Source organism: Gorilla gorilla, chromosome 6 (assembly GCF_029281585.2).
Source record: "Gorilla gorilla gorilla isolate KB3781 chromosome 6, NHGRI_mGorGor1-v2.1_pri, whole genome shotgun sequence".
NCBI classification, from domain to species: Eukaryota; Metazoa; Chordata; class Mammalia; order Primates; family Hominidae; genus Gorilla; species Gorilla gorilla.
The window spans coordinates 140,020,369-140,035,167 of NC_073230.2; the positions used below are offsets into that span (position 1 = coordinate 140,020,369).

The window sequence follows — 14,799 nt, forward strand, 5'->3', positions numbered from 1 at the left end:
ATGCTGCCAAGCTGGTCCACGAAGACACAACAAATAGCTGCTGAATAAATAAATGAGGATGCAGATGGTTCTTAAGCCTTGACCTTCAATCCTCCCAATGTCCTTGAGATTTGGCTCCATGTCTCCAACCACTTGATGGACACCTAAAGGCGGGAATCTCACCAGCACCTACACTGAATATGCACAGAGTGGACAGAGCTTGTCTTTGCTCTCGCGTATGCTGTCTTCCAAGCCTAGTACAGTAGAAAGAACACAGGCTTGGGGGTCAGGGAGGCCTGTACTGAAGTCCCTGTTCTAGATCCTGTTACAACTGTACAATTTTAGACCAATTGCTAACTTTCTCTGACCCTTAGTTTTCTCGTCTCTGATATAAGGATGAAAATACCAACACACAAGATTAGGAGGAGATTAAATGAGATAATAGCTATGCAATGCCTGGCAGATGGCATAGAAATAATGAATGGCACCTGGGTTCAAAGCTCTGGGGGCATTTTTGCTTCCCATCGGCCAACCCCTATTATCTAGGCAGTTCCTAAATCCCATCTCATAAATTCAATTTCTCCATCTAGTGGCCTTCCCCTCACCCAGGCCCTCCCCACCTCCCTCCTGGACCACAACAGCAGCTCTAAAAGGCTTCTCAGCTCTGGCTATTTCACAGTCCAGAGGCACCCACATGCTGATCCCCGCAAGGCCTCTTCAGGATGGGGACTCTAGCCACTCAGATTCTTCCATTGCTCCCCAGTAACTTAAGTTTAAATCATTTAGTCACGTGCCATTCAAGGCCCTCTGGGTTCTGGTCTCCAAGGACCTTTGCTACCTGATCTTCTCCTTAGTGGTTTACACACGTCATTGCCCAGCAACTACAAATCGATTCCTGCCCACTCTGCACCCCGGCATTTCCCATCCCTACCTATGCCTTTGCTCATGTTTCCTTCAACGAGGATACTCCAAGACCTCAAGTCCAACATTACCTTTCTTTCAATGTCTGGCTCAAAGGCTCTTTATCCATGAAGCATTTCTTGATCATCCCAGCCACAGATAAACACACAACCTTTCTTTTCTATGAACCTGTGGTATGTGTATCTCTCTACCTTTTATACATTTCTCTTTCTCACTGCATTTATTCTTTGTTTTTCTTTTTTCTAAGACATCTTGTTATAGCATCTCTGCATTTATTCTAATTTTATCTGTGCACAGAACCTTAGCTTCAAGCTCCTTGAAGGGTAGCATCGTGTCCCAGCCTACACTGTCACACTCAGGAGAAGCACCCAGTAGATGGTGGCTCTGCATCTACCTACAGAGTGCCACTGAGGAGCACAGGCCTTCAGGTCTGTAGCCCATCAGCTGAGCCTTCACATCAGCTCCTAGAACAGTGCCTGGCATAGAGCAACACCCAGAAATCATTGTTAAATGAAATTATCCACAAGGGAGTCACCTAGTGTCTACATGATAGAAATTCTTTCCCTGTAGAATATAACATGAAAGGGGGTGTGAAGAAGCCTTCTCTCTCCCCATACTTCCAGATGCAAGAAAGCTTCACGTTAACTGTCTCCCACAAGTTATATAGCTACTCTCGGCAATAAACATGACATATAATACTTTGGTGCATTTGGTGTGTCAAAAATATTCAATTTTAACATGTCAGAAAGAATCATTTTTCAAAAACAGTCTCCTTTGGAGAAGAGAGTTATTCAAACAATATCCAAAACCTTTTTGGATCTCACATTTTGAAGAGGTCCAACTTCCGTTGGTTAAAAAAAAAAGTCTATTATATAATGAAAGCCTTACAACTGACTGAGAATTATAGAATTTCAGAAATAAATCCCAGTCTGTTCATCCTTAAAATAAGAAGCTATTTTTCAGGGCTTTCATGTCCAAAATTATATTATGTAAGCCACTTCATAAATCATGTACACAACAATTCTCATTTTTCCATTAAATCTCTATTTTGAAATTTAATTAATTCACTCATCCATTTTTTCAGAGATGGGATCTTGTTCTGTCGCTCAGGCTAGAGTGCAGTGGTGTGATCATAGCTCACTATAGCCTTCAACTCCAGGGCTCAAGGGATCCTCCTGCCTCAGCCTCCCAAGTAGCTAGGACTATAGATGCATGCCACCATGTGTGGCTTATTTTTTTATTTTATTTTATTTTTTTGTAGAGATGGGGATCTGTGTTGCCCAGGCTGGTCTTGAACTCCTGGCCTCAAGTGATCCTCCCACCTCAGCCTCCTAAAGTGCTGGGATCACAGGTATGAGCCACCGTGCCCTGTCTTTTTATTTTGACCCCCTCTGGGCTCTAACAGCACACGTGCACCTCTGTTACAGGACATCAGTCTACAGTGCTACCTCTTTTTATAGTCATTTATCTCACTAACCTGTGTCTTTCTGAAGTGCCAGACCCATGTTCACTTTTGAATCTACAGTACCTTCTACTGAAATGTAGTAGCTGGCTCAGTCCATGTTTATAACATGAAACAATGACTTGAATCAGTGGTTTGATCACCTACCATATTCATGAGACCTAACTACTGGTTCACTCCTACCCTCAAAGGACAGAGATTTCCCACCGCTGTGGATAGTCAAAAGAAGATAGAAAGTTCTTAAGTGCTTCATTTAATGTGTTTATTTAGTCCCCTTGAAATAAATACTGATGGGTAAAACCAAATTAATTGAAATCACATGCTAAAAAGGATAGCCAGTCAAGTACCTAGCTGAGTATCTAAAATTAGTACACACACACACCAAAAACAAAAACAAAAGCATGGAAAAAGCCAAAAAGCCCTGCCTGTTCAGCCCTGTGTACCCTTCACTGACTAGGAAGTGACCCACTTTTCAGGTATCATCCAATCATACAAACTGGGCATCAGTGTTGTCAGAAGCCCACATATGTTCATCTCAAGACTCAACAACATAAACACGTCTATGTTTCCAAGAAAGCTCGTTGCAAGTTGGTGACAAATTTGAAAAAAAAAAAAAAAAAAAAAAAAGCTCTAAATAAAATTACAGACATGACTTTCACATTTGAGCTCTCCAAATATATTGTTATGGGTTTAAGAAATACCACACTTCTGTGTCACAAAGAGAGTTCTAAAAACCACTATGTTCTGAGAAGTCCATACCTGCTACTTGGGAACTAAACAAGGCTTGTAACAACTGAATCTCTTTAGAAGACTGTTAACACCTTGCTTAAGTATGTAAAAATTGAAAATAAACATAACTGAAGATTTGAGAATTTTTCAGTTATAATACAGTTCTTATGAAAGATGGAAAATATTTCATATTCTCATATATTTATAAAAACAGCAGATATTTCTTCTATTTACAGAGGTGGAAACGAAGGCAAGCAAATGCAGTCATTTTGTTGGAGGACTATTCTACGTTTCCAAAGCAATTAAGACATGACCCCAAACTAAATTCTCCTGCAACATATTCTTACAAGAAAAAGGCTAAAAGCCTTATTGCTTAACAAAAGCTAAACAATGTGAATTATTTCAATAACTGGTCCAAAAAGCTGCAGCAGGCCACTGAGTAACTTGGACATCTGTTGCCATGCTTGTTCATGCTTTCCCCTGAGATGACATATATGTATCATCATTAATAGGTGTCCTTGATTTTGATAAGAATAATATTCCTGTACATCCCCACATCTCCTGTACATAGCCATGTGCTGCCATCTTCTGATTATGCCCAGTGGAGTGTAAACATTTTTTCATGAAAAAGCAAAATCAATAAAAGTAAAACTCCCCACTTTTCCTGCCAGTAGTGCCCTTGGTAACAAACAGGGCAGAGACACCAATACAGAGATTACAATACTCTCAGACATAATTCAAGCAGAACTTTAAATGGATCAGTGCATGTTATAAACTTTCTTTTTTTTGCAAGTGCCAAGCGTGCTTATGCTACTATTCATTCTGAGATAGACAGATCATCAATGACCTTCTGGGTCACTGACTAGGGAGAAAGCTGACTATAAAAAAGAGTGGGAGAAAAATAAAGGGGGGGTTGCTTCCTTCCACCCTAGACCCCCTACTGCCTTGAATGAAAGAAAACAGATGGCAGCCACCTTTCCCTTTAATTAGGAGGGGCAGCTTAGAAGGGACAGTCCTGCTCACTTGGCACTATCTTTAACAAGACTGTTTCGATGGCAATGCTCTGCTGATTCGCCCTTCTTTCAAACTGTTCTTAATTTTTCATTTACAAACTGAATTTCCGTACATTTAATGGTGAAACAATTACAGCTCTGCCCACAACGCTATACATAAAGGACACACTTAAAGATGTCTGCTGAATTAAAAATTCACAGATACTCCTATAAAGAGGCTGGAATGTTTCAAATGAAATACAGCTACCTCCAGTCCTATCAGCACCACTTTGAGATAAAATATGAATTCCCAGGACACAGAAGCTCTAACTTAAATTCACAACATTCCATACTAGACATAGAAGTAACACCCCTGGTTTCTGCTTTCCAGTTCCACACTCCAGTCGTGCTCCCACCTTTTACCTTCAAGGTATTGCTGTTCAAGTTGACCAAACAAACAAACAAACAAACAAAAATTCTACAGTAAAAATCAGTCCTAAATGTAGAAGGGAAGATCATTTAATAACAAATCACAAACCACTCTTCATCTCTATTTGCTCTGCATTTTCAGAAACCATAGAACTTTGTATTACAAGTTAATCAATCCACATCACATCTCTGGAGAGAGGATCAGCATAAAAAAACAAACAAAATGGAAAACAGGAGCCACGTGTCAGAATTAGGCTAGTGTCACAGGATCTTCTATGGAGGTGATGAAGCCTCTTCATTATTTTCTAGAGGCAATTAAGCACATTTTCCATAAATCTACATGGCACAAAACTTTCTAACATGAAAGTAAAGTTTAGTTGCTGTTGACAGGGTTAGGTCTCTATACATTGTATCTCATTTTTATATTAAATTTGTTTTTATCAACATCATTAAATAATTGATATTCTCACAGCTCTTTTCCATTTCCTGATGCTTTTTTAAATTGCAGCCTCTTGTCTGTGACACCTTCCCACCTAGTTTCTGCACAATTCCTGCACAAGGACCCTCTGCCTTAACATCGGTCCCGGGGAAACCCACTGTGCCTGCTTCCAAATGGAAATCAGGGCGGCGAACTGGGGCTGTTTTGCTAGAGGTGCTCCTGGTCATACCATGCAAAACGCCTTGTCTGTGTCATAGTCATTTACCTAATGGCAAAGTTCTTGGACCATTTAGAAACAAAACAAAACACTTTTTGTTTTCTCCTTGATAATACATTTCAATCTCTTCCTATCTCTAAACAGCAAGCCGGCACACTAGATATGGGAAGAGGGAAAAGATAAAAGAAGCAATCAGCTATTGAATAAACTATATCCTACTTCCCAATGAAGGGAAAAAACTTGGCATTTGCCGGATATTGAGTGTCTAATAACATTAGCAAGAAAAAACACGCAGGAGAGACTAACAAAGAAACAAACAGAACTTACTTTGTTTCCCAGCACAGTAAGCAGGTCGGCAATGAGATGACGGCAATTCCTTCCTCAAGGTCCCTGCTTTCACTTTAAAAGCTGTGTGAGTGCTTACATCCAGGTTTGCCGTGGAACTCCAAATGTCTGTGCTTCTAAAGATGCCCCAAGTTCCCAGTTCATGTCAGACACTGAAGACACACTTGTGAGGATCGGGAAGCCCCGCGGTAGCCCCAGTCGACCTCTGGGTGCCACGTGGCACCTCCACTGTTGTGACTACACACACAAGCCCGGGACACCCACTTGTTAGCTCAGGAACCAGGCGGCCAGCAGATATCTGCTCAGATGAACGTCCAGAGACTCAATCCTCTGGCATTCTCAGGTTCAAGGTTGGAAAACGCATTAAGACGAGAGCCACACAGTCAGCAGAATCTGCGCCATTAGCTTTCTCGTACTTAAACGTCTAAGTAAGAGTCAAAGGCACAAAATGAGAAGGAATATCTTACTAGGGATTGTGACTTGCACTTGCCATATTTTGAAAGTACTGGGTCCTATCTTGCTCTCTCAAACTGCATTTAAGAAACCCTACATCAGAAGTTATTTTCATTTCTTCTGTGAAAAACAGAAAATCAATAAAAGACTGGAAAAACATATGAAATATAATTCTGCTTAAAAACACAACCATTATTTAATCTCAACGGGCCAATTTATTTTAATCCAAAGAAGAAGAAGAAGAAAAAAAACACATGTATAAATTTAAAGTTTGTTTTGAAAAATTACTTCATCCATGTACTGTCCAGCTCATAAAAACAAAACTTCTTCCAGCGAAACGGGACACTTTGACCTTGTTTACTGCAGTGTTTTGAAACCGCTGTCTCGTAACTCCTGACATCACCGGTGGTGCATTAGCACCTGGACTGCTGTTGGCTGCACATGCTGATACCCCAACTCTCTTGAATCACCCGTGGCTGAACAAATACTCACAGAACAGTAAGGATAGTGGCATTAGCATTAAACCCACAAAACTCACAAGACCTTTTAGAAGTGTCACATCTCTCTGTTCACTTACACAAGAAAACAAAAGCATTGTATATCTGATACTTTTTAAGTCCCGGCATCCAGACCTAGTACAGACAATTCTTTCTTCTGACCCTCTCCCTGCCCAAGAAACGGGATTCCTTTCTCACCAACCGCCATATTGGCAAGAATTTCTGCCACGGAGTTTTACTATTAATACTAGAAGTTCCAACCTACTTTCCACCAATAAAAAGTTCCCACAAATCTTCCTAGGGGAGAATTTATTTAAGTATATTTTAGAGTTTCAAAGAGCACTGCATTCTTAAGTTTCACAAAATCAAATTTATTTGTTTTCTTTTATGGAACATGCTTTTGGTGGTGTGCCTGCCTGTTGCATTTTTAAAGAAACAATTTTCTCCTGTAAGCCTGACACATTTCCCTTTCTGCATTCCCCAGTTCTTTTTCTAAATACACCAAAATCAAAGCAACGGATAGTTGCAACCACTGGAAGCAAGCCACAATTCAATTTGTGCAAATATCTCCCCAGATTCACTTCTTAAATAAAACTAAATCCTGGTCCTACAATGATAGTGGAATTTTACAGAGAAATTAAAAACCCAAGTTTAATGTGTCTGAAATCAACTGATAACCTTTACTGAAACCACTTAAAAACATCACGTCCTTAAACTATAGTCACCAAAAAATATAGAACACAAAATACATATTTGAGCAATTATAGCCCTTGTTTGTTAAAGAGGAGTAAAAAGAAAAACATCCAGAGTTAATACAATTAATTAACTCTAGCTAAAGGACTACTAAAAAGACCCTCCAAATGCCATGCTGTTACTATGACAACTTCAAAATTGCTCTGAGAAAATGTGCTGGATTGTCAGATTCGTGATAAAACAAGTGTCATCCTGCCTGCTAGGAATTACTTTCATTTATATCAGGCAGCAGAAAGGCTAAATGGCCACTTGCAATTCTGAAATATTAGATTGTTACCTTTTGATAGATGCTGTACTCTTCATTCAGATCATGAGAAGAGTTAAAAAATAAATGAATCTCTCTCAATCATCGGAACCCTTTTGGTTTCATTCCTGCAACGATACCACTCCCACCGTCTACTAGTTGGTACATTATTTTGTATAAGGAAAGCAGCAAAGTCTGATTCAATCTGAAAGGGAAGGGCCAAGAAAAACCCCTAACAGTATCTCGTTTCCAAATACAAATAGGTGAGCAGACACTCACTCTGATATTTAAGGGTTAATAATGACACAGAAAAAGAAAACGGCATTTTCTCCCTTAAAATTCCTGCTCCTAGGTATTCAGGCTGATTTACATTTTACGTCATCTGATGGCTCAATCAGGAAGTGAGAATTTTAAGTGCGTGAGTTATGGACGGGAGGAATCATGTGACCCATACATAGCAAAGAAAATTATGCAGCAGATGAGCACGCTAAGAAAAATAAACTAAGCAGTTTAAAAATAGTGTTTTGGGGATATATCGACCCATGAATATACTATGGCTTTTGAGAACTAATAATTCATTTGGACGCCTTAAAAATAAATCCCCAGGACTGTTTTAAAAAATATTACAAGATCCAAGGAATCCACGGTGAGAAATTAAAGTTTAATTATCCAAGAAACTGTTTCCCTCAAGTTCATATCCATTCATGGTTTATGTTAAAGGCTATTTTTCATCATTATTTAAAGATCAGGCAATATGTAATATAATCAAACAAAACACAGATTGCAGTGATGTTTACTTAAGCTTTATTTATATATATAGTGCGTAGGTTCCTGGAGCACAAAGAAGAAAGTTGCTCAGATTTATCCAGACCTCACATAAGTTTATAGATTTCAAGTAGCCACTGTATTTTATTACAACAAATACATTCTTCAAGAGGAAAATGTTAAGGCGATAGAAGCTTTCACCTTAGCTATCTAAGCTTGTATTAGGTCATCATTAAATAGTATCTGTATCATTCTTATGTGTTCCGTAAGTTATGCCACAAATACCAGACCAAGTACACTCAGTCTAGAAACAAAAAAGTGGGAGATAAAGGTTAAAACATTCTAATAGGTGTAATGGGCTGATAGATGACTTTATATTACAAAGCTACTTAAGACAATTCTACTTTTCTAGAATACAACGCATTAATATAAACATTTGAAATTCAAAAGATTTGGCCTGTGGATGCTTTGTTTCTCAATGCAATTCTTGTTAATATGTTAGTAAGTAATAATTTATTAATACCAATAATAAAAAATTAACATGGTTGAGAGCAGGTGTATCTCATAGCCTTTACTTTTATCAATTTAATGCTTAATACCAAAATACTATTCATATTTTTATTTCAGCCTATTAAAAAAATTTATACCACAGCTCTGGGCAAGTGGCAGGGTGGCGCCAGTGACAGGAATCAGTTCTACGTATTTCTTGATTCCTAGCTCATCTTCCTTTAATTCTTAAACACAAGAGGTAGCTGGCGGAAAGAAGAGACTGTTAGGAAAGACAGAAACCTTTCAGAAAGGAAGCTTAAGGTAGATTAAGAAAAGTTAGGGAAGCTGAGAAGCATACAATCTTCCAGATGGAGTATTACATGACATCTGTCATCATCTTACTAAACTTGATATCATATTTGTTGACTGAATTAAGGAAAGATGAACTAGTTACCAAGAAATATACTCAGCAGATTGATTCATGGCAAACCTAGCTCAGCCACTTGCCTAGACTTTAGTTTATTTAGGATAAACCTCAGAGTATGTACTTCTCAACTCCTTCATTTTATAAATGAATCTTGGGTCCGGGCTCAGCTGTCAGTCAACTATCTGTATAGTAAATACAGCAAAGTCTCTTAACTTCTCCAATTTCCTGAAACATCATATTGTTACCTTTTGAGAAATGTTGTACTCTTTATTCAGGTCACAAAAAGAGTAATCAGTAAATGAATCTCTGAGTAATCAGGACCATTGTTATTTCATTCCTGCAACTATACTACTAATCAGAAAATTAGAGAAATTAAGGTCTTTGCTATGTCACAGAGATAGGTAAGTGAACTGAAACCAGACCTAAGGTTTTGGACTTTCCCAGGCTAGGACTCTTTTTCACTACGTGCTGCCTTACAACTGTCACCTGAGGTTCGAGTAACTCTCCAACTAGCCAATCCCTGGCTACTTATCCTAATCATGGAAAAGTCAAACAGTCAGGATCCAGAGACCCTCGCTCTGTGCCACCTTCTTCTTAACTCACAGGCCCACTGACCCTCACTGCTGTTGTGGGCTGCTCCCACCAGCCCGTGCTGAGCCTCCTACCTCATCTGCGAGGAGACAGGGCAAGTTCCAACCTGAGGGGCATGGCTTCTGAGATGGTTCCAGTCCCTCTTCCCGGCTCGTTCCTTCCACTGGTACTCACAGCTTCCTCATTTTTCCTAATGGGAAAATCAAAGCACTAAAATAAGAAAAATCACTTGTTTTGGTTCATGTCACAGCTATACTGGGATTCTGAATAAACACAAGAACCAGATAATATTCTAGAAAAAGTAAAATTAACTCCTACTTCATAAAATTCACCAGACTTAATTCTGTGGAGATTAAAGAGTTAAATATAAAAGGAAAAAAAAAGGAAGAAAACTAAATTAGTAGAAAATTATTTCTGAATTTGGAATGGGAAAAGAAGATTTAGCTTTATAGAAGCAATGAAAAAAGTAACAAAAGGCAATGTAATCCAACTGCAACAAAATGTAAAACCCCTATATGTCAAAAAACAGCAAACAGAATTGAAAGGTAAGCAAAAAAAGGCCAGGTGTGTTGGCTCACACCTGTAATCCCACCACTCTGGGAGGCTGAGGCAGGAGGATTGCTCAAGGCTTGGAGACCAGCCTGGGCAATGTAGTGAGATCCTGTTCCTACAAAAAAATTTAAAAACTAGCAAGACATGGTGGCACATATGTGTGGTCCTAGCAGAGGCCAGGGTTGGAGGATCACTTGAGCCCAGGAGTTCCAGGCTGCAGTGAGCTATGGTTGCATCATTGCATTCCAGCCCAGGTGACAGAGGGAGGCCTTGTCTCTAAATAAATAAAAAGGTAAGCAAAAAATAAAATAGCTGTAACAGGATAATATTCTTTATAGTATTTGAATGTAAAAGGTAAAATGTAATAACAGACAATTCACACAAAAATATAAAAGGCCAATTAATATGAAAAAAATGCTCGATTTCATGAGCAAACACCGAAATTCATTTCACCAATCACAAAGATGGACAACAAAAAAAGGAAAGCTCATGAAGTGAGGTGAGACAACCCTTTGAGGAAATCAGCAATATATGTATTTTTTCAGCCTTAAAACTGTTTTGACTCCTAAGATGTTTATAAATATCTCCTAAGGAAATAATCATAATACATAGGAAGATAACTATGGCAAGGACATACTTAGCAAAAGCATAAAATCGGGAACAACTTAAACATCCAAAGATGGAATGGAGCATGTGACTAAACAGATCACAGTAAAAATTCATATGCTTAAATCATGATTTTTGAAGAATGCTTCATGATACTGGAAATGACAAAATATAATATTGGGTGCAAATGCTGAATACAAAATCATACATAAACATGATACTAATGTTGCCAGGTAAGAAAGAAAGTGAAGAAGAAGGGAGGGACAAGCTGGTCTCGAGACTGGATTAGGATACATTAAAAAAGCTTAAAAAGTGCAGACGGAGACATTAGATTTTTTATTCTTTATAATCTTGAGATGGTTGGCATTTTCTGTAATATATTGTTTTTATAACTGGAAACATTCTATTTATGCTAATTACCACCCTCTAAATATTTCTCAGCTTTATAAAATCATGAAAATACTTGCAAATACTTTTGAACAAGAAATTTTTTTTTTGAGATGGGGTCTTCAGGGGGAGTGCAATGGTACAATCATAGCTCACTGTAACCTCAAACTCCTGGGCTCAAACTATCCTCCCATCTCAATCTCCCAGCTACTCAGGTATGAACTACCACACCCAGCCAGAAATTCTTATATTTATTATTAAATGCAAAGAAGAAGGTGCAAAACAATGTGATCTTTACTATGTAAAAATTTACATGAAAGAGACTGGAAGCCTATGCATCAGAATGTTAATAGCTGTTGCTTTTAGGTAGTGCCATTGTGTGTAATACTTTTCTACACCTTACGAATTTTCTGTGATTGTCATATATTGTTTTCATAATAAGAAACAGATAACAGTTTCACAATTAGAGGACTAATACATCAAGAAGCTGCTATTATCAACAGTTAAATTTCAAAATACAGAGTATCAATAGCTACAAAAATTTGCCCTATAACCAAGAGATTTATTTTTTTAAATTTAGGAACCACTGGTATACCTTCAGAAAACAGTAGGAATTGGTGTGTGTGTAGGAGGTGATAATGAATCATATATTTTTTTTTTAGCTGTCAAACTGTTTTCTCCAGGCAGCAGTTCTGTGAGGGTCCAACTGAAGTATGAGAACCTTCATAGTAGGGACATTACCAGAAAAATGGCCCAAAGGTCGATGGGGGGAGGAACAGTAAATGATCAAAAGAGTAAGGCAAGAGTCCATGAAAACAGAAGCGTCAACAGAGAAGGATCAATAACTTATTTGATCCAAAGGAACTGAAAGCAGGAACTAAAACAGGTATTTGTACACCCACGTCCCTAACAGCATTATTCACAACAGCCAAAACATGAGAGCAACCCGTGTCCATCAACCCGTGTCCATCACATGGATATATAAAATGTGGCATATCTACATGGCGGAGTATTATTCGGCCTTAAAAAGCAAAGAAATCATGTCAATGCTACAATGTTGTTGTAATCCTACAACATTAGACGAACCTTGAGGACATTGTGCTAAGTGAAATAAGCCAGTCACAAAAGGACAAATACTGTAGGGTTTCACTTATTTGAGGTACCTAGAATAGTCAAATTCAAAGAAACAGAAAGTACAATGATGGTTTTCAGGGGAGCTGGGGGGAGGAGGGAATGGGGAGTTGTTTAATGAGGACAGAGTTTCTGTTTTGCAAAATGAAAAGATTCCAGAGATGGATGATGGTGATGGGTGCACAACAACGTGAATGTATTTAATGCCAATGACCTGTGTACTTAAACATGGTTAAGATGGTAATTTTTCTGTTACATATTTTACCACGATTAAAATATATACGTATATATTTTAAGTATCTGTATTTACATATAGATATAGTCTTATCTGTGTATATGTGTGTATATATATATATATATATATCTCATCTATAAATATATGAAAGAAAGAAAGAAACCATCAGAATTAGAAGTCCTGAGTAAGTTTCCGATTTGGAATGCAAGAAAGGTTTAGGAGTGTCAATGATGCAAGCATCAAATGACCTTATTTCTGAGACTAAATTCTTTAAATATAAATTATAGAAGTCAGCTCAGAAGTGAAAATCCAGATCAAAAGTGAAAATAAGAAGGGATACTGTGTGTAATTTGAACATAATATACCAAACTTCTTTGTGGTTTTTTTTTTTTTGAGACCCTCTCATAATAGCCAGCTTGGAAAAATTCCCCACAACTAGGAAAGAACCTACAAATCCAAGCAACATGATTACATTTTCTCATCAACAGGAAAAAACATAAGCATAAGGGAAACTCTGAGTGTCCTTAAAATGTACTCGATACCCATTTCATGCTATTACCACAGATTTAAAGAATTCTAGAGCTGGACAGAAGCTCTCAGATAGAACTGTTCCAGGACTCAGATGTCTAGAGAGGCTTCCCCAAGGTCACTGAGAAATGCCAGATTTAAAGACAAGCCCCTGGAGAAGAGTTCTATTTTGTTTGTTGTGTTTTATTTAATATATTTATTAATTTTGAGATGGAGTTTCGCTCTTATTGACCAGGCTGGAGTGCAATGGTGCAATCTCTGCTCACTGCAACCTCTGCCCCCTCGGTTCAAGCAATTCTCCTGCCTCAGCCTCCTGAGTAGCTGGGATTACAGGCACACGCCACCATGCCTAGCTAATTTTTGTATTTTTAGTAGAGACAGGGTTTCACCATGTTAGCCAGGCTGGTCTCGAACTCCTGACTTCAGGTGATCCGCCCACCTTGGCCTTCCAAAGTGCTGGGATTACAGGCATGAGCCACCACGCTTGGCCGTGTTTTTTTTTTTTTTTTTAAGAGGTGGCTATTTAAAGGTAAGAAAGCAAGTATAATTGGAATGCTCTTTCTACAAGTCATTTTATTCATTAATTTTGTTCAAAAAATACTTGAGTACATCTTGTATAACTCTGCCAGGCACTGGGCTAGGTGCTAGATGATGAACAATATTTCATCATCCTTCCTGTAGCAAACTGGCAATTACAATGTAAAGGAGGCATACAATGCTATTAGTACAGAGGGGGCTCTAATCTGGTCTAGCTAGATTGGTTGAGGATGGCAACCCGAAGGTAGTGATATTTTTAATAATAATAGTAATCACTGTTATCACAGCAAGCTTTATTGACCACCATTATAGGTCAGATAGGGCTTTAAAACTTTCTATGCATAATTTAATCTTCCCTACAATCCTATAAAGTAGAATCTTACTGATGAGGAAATTGAGGCACAGAGAGGTCTCACAGCTCCTAAGTAGTGAAGTCAGACCAGATTGCATGTTTTTTCAAAATCTGCTTCTAGGGAAACCCAAACAAAGACAAGACAGGAATGAAACTTAAGGATCAGAACATTCAGGAAAGAACTGAGATGCTCTGAATAAGTAAAGAGGGAGAAATAGGGTAGGGTTACTATAGATGGGAGAGGCTGAGGAAGGATGGAAGGGATACAAAGCCCATGACCAAGAGCTCTGGGGCAGGAGTGGTTGATTTACATTTGGGATTTCCATAAAGTTCTGTGGAGTGGGAAACAACTCTCTTCTCCAACTCCCCATGAACTTGTTAGTGCTGTGATGACCTGGTTATGCACAGGCTGGAACACGTGCTCTGCAGAGGCCCCCATCAATCTGGGTACAGGACATTTAACAAATGGGTAAGAATTAAAGCAGGGAAGGAGAAGGACGAGGATGCTTTTAGAAGCATCGCCCTGAAGGCAGTCAGAGAATGGATTAGGGAAAATTTAGCAAGGAGAGAGTTGCTAATCCATTAACACAGATAAAAGGTCATGGTGACCAAGAAGAAGGACATGACAGATAAAGTAGATGGGTTTGAAAATTGTTGATAGGTAGAATTCTGACCAGATTTGCCTTCTTACTGGATTCTGAAGGTGAGGAGAAAGGATCAATAAGTCATAGGTTTCAAG

The 14,799-nt window shown here is 38.5% G+C and overlaps 1 long non-coding RNA gene across 5 annotated transcripts in view; it reads right to left on the reverse strand.

Annotated features, from left to right (window-relative positions):
• Positions 1-14,799, reverse strand: part of LOC101134595 (uncharacterized) — a 228,163-nt gene that overhangs the window by 53,901 nt on the left and 159,463 nt on the right. For all 5 annotated transcript variants that reach the window (XR_008681281.2, XR_008681282.2, XR_008681283.2 and 2 more), the window contains one exon: positions 9,807-9,922. This is a non-coding gene — a long non-coding RNA (uncharacterized lncRNA). The remainder of the gene's footprint in view (positions 1-9,806; positions 9,923-14,799) is intronic.